Below are 9147 nucleotides of genomic sequence, written 5' to 3' on the forward strand. Positions count from 1 at the left end.
TCCAGCCCCATGATTGCAACAGCTAGTGATATCATTTTGGTGTGGGAAGGGGTGTGGTGTGTGGGTGTACTCCTTTTGTACTGGGCCAGGCTCCATTGACTCCACCTGTGGTGTTTGTGTGCACCTGTGGCAGTTGCCTACACGGCAGGTTGCTATTTACAGTTGGTCCGCGATGCCTGTATTACTGCCGTTGTGCAGGCCCTAATGTCCACCTTCGGGATGCCGTTAAGTGCATGCCCGCGTTACTTGTGATGTCCTCCTATTACCGGCATCCCGGTATTTCCGCCGCGAAGGGGCGCTTGTACGGGGCGCTTGTACGCGCGCATGCCGGTATGAAGGGGCATGGTACGGGCGGTGGCGGTATTGGTGGGTTATCAGGTCGTAATGGCCCGGACCCGTTAACAATGCCGGTAATACCATTCCGCCTTCCTATTTTCATTACCTCCGTGCTTGTAATGAGGCCCTAGCTCTTGTTTGTCTGAGGTGAGGAGGTCGAAGATGCTGTGTCTGTTTCTGGCTACAGATTGGGCATTAAAAAGGATGCATGTTACTTTGGTACAGGAGGATGATGTGGAAGTTGCAGAGGTGGAGGTTGGGAGGAGTGGGGGGGAGTGGGTCAGAGTGGTGGCGGGGTGGTTGGGTGGAGGGGGGTGAGGGGAGGGAGTGGAAACTGCGGGGTGAGAGAGGGGGCATGGTCGATGGGAACAAGAGGTATGCGGTCGAGGTGGTGGTTGTGGGGGGTGGGGTTGGACGGGTGTGTGAGGTTGGTTCGATTTTGGTCAAGGGATTTGAAGGTGGGGTGTAGGGGGGTTAGGAGTTCCAGTTGTGTTTGGTGAGAATGCAAGGGAGAGGGGTTTAAGGCAGGGTGAGGAAGTGGGGGGAGGGTGGTGGTGATTGAGATTGGGAGATTGAGGTGGTGCGTCGAGACAGGAGTGGCGAAGAGTAATAAGAGATTGAGGGAGACGAGGTACATTTTCTTTTCAGGGTTTTTGTTGCAGTTGGAGTGTGAGAGAGGGTAGCAGGGGTCAGGGGGAAAGGGATGCAGCTACTGTTCTTGCCAGGGCGAGACGTGCAGTTTTTAGAGAGGGGAAGGAGTGGGGTTGGGGGGATGTTTGGGGGAGTTGATGAGAGGGAGGGGTAGGGGGTAGTGGTGGGGCTGGGTGTGCCTGGGAGGCTGGGTGGGCTGTCATTTGGAAGGGCTGCGGGTGCGGGCATGATGATAGTGGGTGGGTGGGTGGGAGGAGCAGGTGTCTTACCATGGTTGGCTCGCCATCAGGCTCCTCTAGCTTGGTGTTTGGATAGGGGTTGGGGGCGTGGTGGACAGCGAGTGGGATGAGAATGTGGTGTCGGTTTGGCTGGTTTGGGATGGGTTGGTTCTTCTTTCTTGGGAGTTGGGTTGGGAGTGGGCTGAGGATGTGGTGGAGGGCGGGATGGTTTGGGGAGGTGCTTTGCTCCTTGAGGTTACTGTCGGTTGATTCAGCTGGCAACCAACGGTCACCCATCAATGCGCAAGCGCACTGCCAGAAGGTTCGAGAAGTTGCCACCCCTTGTTGAGGAGGGCATATATGCGGAAGCCCTTAGCGGTCAGGGGGGATAAGCACAAAGACTTCAGTCGGAGGGGGGACGCTTCGGTCCGACACTCCTGTGGGTTGTTGTGCTCTTGGCCTGGCTGTTATCGGGGTCTTTCAGCCGCTTCTGGCCAGATGAAGTTCCATTAAGCTACGCCCACGGTGATGTATTTCTTTCTTTGACTTCTTTATGTTTTCTGTGATCTATGCCCATGTGAGTTGTACGAGTTATTTCTATGTACCTGTAAGCTTTGAATAAATAGCTGTAAAGAGCTGATTATCTTCTAAAGTGTGCGTGGCTGTGAATTATTGTGTCTGTTTTTGGGTTGAAGTATTTGCTCTATAATTGCACTGGCGATTTATGGTAGTTCCGTGCACTTTTTAGAGGAGAGCAATACATTTTTGGCGACGAGAGGATGGGATATTTGTGATGAATTGCTCCAAATATTAAAGAATCCGTCTGAACGCAGAGATATTTGTGATGAACTGTTCCAAATAATCTGTTTGAAGCTGAGTTATTTGTGATGAGGTGTTCCAAATAATCTGTTTGAACGAGCGAAAGGTTGTTTTAATTGGGCAGTGAGTGTTGAACTGTGTTAAGCTGTTTTGTTTTTTTTCCTTTTCCCTTGCTGTGAAATGACGATTGTGTGAGAGAGTGCAGAGCAGGCGGTTGCCTTTCCTTGGTCGTCTCACTGCAGCTCTGAGACAGCCAATAGACAGTACCTTTTGTGTTGGCCTGCCGCGGCCGATAGCATTTGTGGTTGAGATCTTGCCCCTTCAGTAAAGCAGTCGTGGCTGACTTACTGCTGGGAAATGAAACCAAGGAGCCGAAAAGCCGTGAGCAGAAAGGAAAAAATGTCTATGTTCACAGTGCTCCGATGAATGATGAATTAAAGATTTATGTTCAATTAGGAAAGAATTTTTTTCATGCGGTTTCCCTTGACAAAGTTGTAAAGTGAAAGCTTGCTCTATTTTGGCATGAGAGCAGAGAAAGAAACAATTGCAAGTATTTGATGAGCAAATTGTGAACTAGTGTTTAAACATTAAACATTGCGATTCAGCCCCAGTGTGCTAGAGAGTGGGGGGCTGTAATATCAAGGAGGCGAGGATGCGCCTTTCTTATAATGTATGCTTTTGAAGTGTTCACATTCCTGAAGATAACGTGGGAATGAGCCGTGTTTAGGAGAAAAGAGTAACATCGGTGTTGAAAGCTTAAAGGGTTTGTTTTTGGCAACTATGAATTCCATGTGCTGGCGGTGCATTATGTTTAAGGAACACACTAAAATTGCCTGCTGTGCCATGTTTACAATGGGTGAGAGGTTCACTTAAAAAAACAAAATGAGTGAATGGCATTTGAATTTTCGATTTTTGTGTATTGATTTGAAATTGCAGAACCAGTTTTCAAGGGTTTGGGGGGAAAAGACAATTTATATTTTCTAAATTGCCCCTAGAGTATTTTGACTGGTTGCACGCTATACCATGGAATTGCTGCTAAAAGCAAAAGTACTGTTATTAAGGGATGTATGTTTTATACGAGACAAGGACAAGTTGATTGTGATATATAGTGAAAATGTTGTTGACCAATTAACGGCCCACAAGCAATACAGAGTGTGGGTTGCTTTGGTAGATAACGTGCAGGGAGCTGCACTACACATGACATGTTTTAAATGCACTGACATAAGTGGTTATATTCTGGCAATGGTACAACAGAATGGAAAATCTGTGTGTGATAAGACAGCACAAAGATTTAGTGGGTTGAAAGATCGCACAGTGCATTGGATTGAGTTTGTGAAGCCAAACTACAAGGTTACGAGGAAAAAGAAGAAAAATGTATGCCTTTAAATGGGACATCAGTTTAAATAGGCTAAAAAGACATTTTGCAAAATTACATGAAGTTGAATCTGATGACAAGAAAATGTGCCTCTTTTGAACATGGGAGTCTTGCTGTGCGGAGCTTGTGGCTTGGAGATAACTTGCACTGTCTTGGGCGAGGTGCGCGAAAAAAAAAAAAACTGCTGAGGAAGGCAGAAAAAGCACTCCTGTTCGGTGAAATGGTGTTTACAGAAGCTGGCAGATCTAAGTTGCTGGAACAGTGCAGGAAAGAGTTAATCTGAGTGAACTGTCTGAAACGAGTGCCTTCCATTAAAGCCGCCACAGTTTAAGAGTTATAGAGCAAAGAGATAAGCTTGCTGCGCGAAAGATAAACAATGACATTCCTGCATTCCATCCCCTGTGAGAGACACTGTCAAAAACTGAGGAGGGGGGGTGCAATTACAGAATGCTGAAACTGAACTGAAGGATGATGTATGCAAGTAAAGAATTTGCCCAGTATCAAATGGCAGACTGGGCGCATCGCGCATATGAACATTTGGGGAAAACTGTGCATTTGTGAATGGGCTAAGAAAAGACACAGCTGCCCATTTCAAGAGACATTGCCATGCAAGCTGCATTCCAGTGCCCCATGTGATGTGAACTGAAGTAAAGCGCTGTGCACTGGAGAAGAAACCTCTAGGCGCTTTGTGAGTGAAAATACACAGCTGTCACACAGCCGGCGAAATGCAAGTTACATTGCCAGGGCTGGAGTAACTGACAGACATTATGGTGTTCCAGATGGAAGCAAACTGACAAAGATAGCGTTTTGCAAGAGACAACATGCAGAGCGAGGCTTTGGAGTATAATATGAACACTGCACATTAGCCATGATCCATAAGCCTCACGGCTTAGTGCAAGAATGAATGATTTGTTGAAGCAAATAAAGGAACTGACTCAAACTATCGCTCTCAAAAGGGTGGCCCACAAACACCCTTTGGGAAAATGACAAGTGGAAAACCAGAGGCTTGAAAGACACTGCCTGTATGGAGAGAAAATAAACAAGGCTGCTTGTGCAACTGTAGGCAGTATTGGACGAAAAGACTTTACCTATGAAAAATGGAGTGATGCCAGCAGGGCAATTTAAATCAAGATCATGAAATACTGGAAGCAAGTTGGTGCCTGGCATTCGTGATTGCTTTGGTGAAAAAGACCATTGAGAAGTGCGACCTGGGTACTTATTATATGGCTATTGTAAAATCACAGATCAGTCTGAGGTACCATTGACCAACTATGATCGCATTGCACAAATGAGTTTGTGAGTAGGCGGTTACACCCCGTATGATTGAGTGCAAATAAGCCCCCAGTAACATGCAGAAGGGTGGTGTTAAGGGAAGGGGTGGACAACGTTGATATTGAAGTCTTGATGACATCCTAATGTGGATAACACTGATAGTGTACCTTTTGATGAAATCTTAACCTTTCTGTTTGTATTTTGCCTAGGCAAATAACCAAGAAAGTAGATTAAGGGGTAGACGTGTGCAATTGCCGGGTAACACTGATCAGTCAAGCAGACGCATTCTCAGAGAAAGCGAGCCACTGCGACATGCTATTTCAACTTTGAACCTGTCCTGCACCGCACTCAATGCTGCTAACGTGCGTGAAGAGTGAAAACATTCGTTCGGCAACCTGTGAGAAGTGTCCAACAAAGTAATAACTTTTGCTGAACTGTCACGGTGCGGGCTTGGCATATTGTCAAACATTTGATGCTGCACATTAAATGATTCAGTCGACGGTTGTAATGACCTTGTTGATATGTTTGCCTTTCTTGTCTAAAGGACTGTGGACAATGAGTTGTGGACTGTGACATCATGCACCACAAACAGCTGTGTGAAACAGCACTTGAATGCCAACATGTTGAAACCTGATTCTTAAATGCATTTTGAGATTAATGTATGAAAAAGAAAAAATGAAAGGTTTTGCCCTTCCAAAGGAATTGCCTTAACCAAAGATGTTGATGTTTTGTCTTTTCCAAAATTACTACATTGCATGTAGCCAGACAAATGGTTCATGAATTGTTTGGGCAGCAGGGTTGGGCGAGCAGGAGCATTATATATTTTAAGACAAAAGGAATGCGCACACCAGAGTTAGCTGTGCGTATGTTGAGGCCTTTGATTTGTAGTAATGCTGCCAAGTGTGTGAGCTCTAATTAGAGATGGTTGACTTTGAAACAGGATGGCTCTTTCCATGTGGCAACATGTGCTTTGACTTGATTAGAACTGATGATGTTTCCTTTACACTCAGTGATAACTCGAGGTAAAAGGTCAACTTTTGAATGTATGGGATTATTTCCTGACTGTGATTAACATGTACATTTGCTATCAGAAGCTGAGGTTTTAGCATTAACCCTTTCATTAGTAGGTGTTTGGGGTTTAGCTGCTGTGGGGTTACAAATCTTTGATGAAATTAGCATGTTTAGTAGTTAAGAGTTTCAATCATATTTCGCAAGCTTTACAAGAGTTACTCCTTGATAGTGAAGTTATTAGAAGAGTTACTTTGCAAAACAGAGCTGCTGTTGATTATCTATTGCTGAAACATAATTTAGGTTGTAACGCAGTTGAAGGGATGTGTTGTTTCAATTTAAGTGACCATTCATGATCCATTGAAAGTCATATTCAAGGTTTGAGGGAAATTGGTGGGATTGGTTATTTCATTGGGTTCCCGATATTGGAGGTACACTGCGTTATGCTTTTGCTTATATTTGTATTATATTAGCTATCACAATAGCTTGTTGTTGTCCCAACTTGGTTCTGATATTTCGTCGGTTTTAAAGACCGCCTCTTTTGCCACTGGGCTATGGAAAGTAAATATCCAAGGGTGGATTGTGATGGTTGAGCTAAAACATGGCGCTGGTGCGCAGTGCATTCTGGGGGAACTCAGAGCCATGATGGATATTTATCCATGCCTCAGTGGAAAGCTACACTTGCTTTGCGAAACAACATGTTTTCAACGTTATTGCTGATGGGCTTGGAATGCAGGCATTCCCAGCCAAGGACACGGCGCTGGGAAAGCTAAGATCCGCAGGTGCCGGCTGGTACCTGATAGCGAAGTTTGTTTTGGGTTTGCTCGGCCTGTGCCAAGGTTTTGAGATGAGTTATGGAATTGTTTCCCGGGGCGTTTAGGAGAGAGAAGTGCTTTGCTCCTTGAGGTTACTGTCGGTTGTTTCAGCTGGCAACCAACGGTCACCCATCAATGCGCAAGCGCACTGCCAGAAGGTTCGAGAAGTTGCCACCCCTTGTTGAGGAGGGCATATATGCAGAAGCCCTTAGCGGTCAGGGGGTATAAGCACAAAGACTTCAGTCGGAGGGGGGACGCTTCGGTCCGACACTCCTGTGGGTTGTTGTGCTCTTGGCCTGGCTGTTATCGGGGTCTTTCAGCCGCTTCTGGCCAGATGAAGTTCCATTAAGCTACGCCCACGGTGATGTATTTCTTTCTTTGACTTCTTTATGTTTTCTGTGATCTATGCCCATGTGAGTTGTACGAGTTATTTCTATGTACCTGTAAGCTTTGAATAAATAGCCGTAAAGAGCTGATTATCTTCTAAAGTGTGCGTGGCTGTGAATTATTGTGTCTGTTTTTGGGTTGAAGTATTTGCTCTATAATTGCACTGGCGATTTATGGTAGTTCTGTGCACTTTTTAGAGGAGAGCAATACAGGAGGGGGGAGGGAAGTAGGGCAAGGGTGAAAGGAGGTGGGCGTGGATGTGTCTCTTTCAGCAGACCATGGTGGGCCGGGTGGACTCATGGCTTGGCTAAATTTGCACTATGCTATAGTTGGCGTAGGATGCTTTTCTTCACAATTTCCAAGTTCAACTATACCACAGGATGATATTATTCACACCTAAGTTAAATTATACCACAGGAAGATATTATTTTCACTTTCTAAGTTTACCTATATCACAGTTGGGGACACTTTCTAATTCAGCTGTAGCACAGTATGGTATTATTCACAACTTCTAAGTTCAACTATACCACAGGGTGATATTATCCACACTTTCTGAGTTCAGTTATACTAAGGATGATGTTATTTACAAGTTTACTTATGCCACAGTTAGGGATGCTTTCGGATTCGGCTGTAGGACAGGATGATATGTTTCTAAGTTCAATTATGCACAGGATGATATTATTCACACCTTCACCTTCTAAATTCAACTATACCATAGGGTGAGATTATTCACAGTTTCTAAATTCAACAATACCACAGGATTATATTAATCACACTTTCTGAGTTCAGCTATACCGCAGGGTGAGGTTATTCACAATGTACACAGTTACGCTATTTGGCTCAATTTCTAAATTCAACCAAACCACAGTTATGCTATTCGGCATACTTTCTGAATTCAGCTTTAGTATAGAGGCTAGTTGGGTACACTTTCTATATTCAACTAAACCACAGTTATGCTATTAGGCACACTTTCTAAATATGTGAGGTTTGTGCAGACTATCTAGAAGTGGGAGTCAACTCAATAGAATAAACAGGTGCGCTCAAAGTTGTTGGGAGTACAGTTTAGATGCAAGAGTTTACAACAGTAGGGCTTGTAAGGTTGAGTGGTACGGATATATGGCGTGAAGTAATTGCTTCAGTCCCCACCCTTGCCACACTTACTTTTTGGTGGGTGCTGGCTTCCTGCTTCTCCTGTTGATACCTGCAGATACGATCTGGAGCCGTCTTTTCTGGGAGCTGTCTGTCCTTTGCCTCAGGGTCCTTAGCCGAAGGAGGCTGCCGGGCACAGGGCTGCCCTGGGAGGGCCAGTTAAGACCAGTAGGATGGACCAATGGGAGGGGGGTGGGCGGGTTGGGGTGCGGGAGGGTGGCAGATTCAAGAAGCGCGGGTGCGGGGATGGAAAATGGAAGCAGGGGCCTGTTTGGAGGACTCGGGCCGACTGATTAAGGCAAAAAAACAAGCACTATTGCTTGCAGACACTCACCGGGCTCCTGGGATGGTAAATAGACCCAGTGGGGGATACGCAAGTTGGCAGACTCAGAGAGCACCAAGTAAGGACCAATGGGAGGCAGGTGATCAGGTTGGGAGGCGTGAGGGTGGCGGAATCAGGAAACGCGGGTGCAGGGAGGGAAAATGGAAGCAGGGGCCTGTTTGGAGGACTCGGGCCGACTGATTAAGGAAAAAAAACAAGCACTATTGCTTGCAGACACTCGCCGGGCTCCTGGGATGGTAAATGGAGCCTGTGGGGGATACGCAAGTCGGTAGACTCCGAGAGCACCAAGGATGGACCAATGGGAGGGGGGTGGGCGGGTTGGGAGGCAAGAGAGTGGCGGATTCCGGAAGCACGGGTGCGGGGAGGGAAAATGGAAGCAGGGGCCTGTTTGGAGGACTCGGGCCGACTGATTAAGGCAAAAAAAAAACAAGCACTATTGCTTGCAGACACCAGGCTACTAGGATGGATAAAAATACACACAATTAAAATTAAATAAAACACAGGTACGTAGAAATGGACAACAAATGAAAGCAAAGAACGAAAAATAGAGAAATGTACAGTATCCGGGTGTTAATGAAAAAAGGGAAAAAGGAATTGGGGGCAAATTGTCCCTTTGTCATAAAACTATGTTCCACATAAATACATACCACCCCTATGTATATCAAGATGTCTCTTTGCGCTCAGCATTCTACAAACATGGTTGTCTTCGTAGATCTTCCATGAAAGATTCTCTGCAAACTGCATGTATCGTCCAGCCTGATCTGAATCACCATT

The sequence above is a fragment of the Ambystoma mexicanum genome, chromosome 3p, assembly GCF_040938575.1.
Source record: "Ambystoma mexicanum isolate Mex_15411 chromosome 3p, UKY_AmexF1_1, whole genome shotgun sequence".
Taxonomy (NCBI): Eukaryota; Metazoa; Chordata; class Amphibia; order Caudata; family Ambystomatidae; genus Ambystoma; species Ambystoma mexicanum.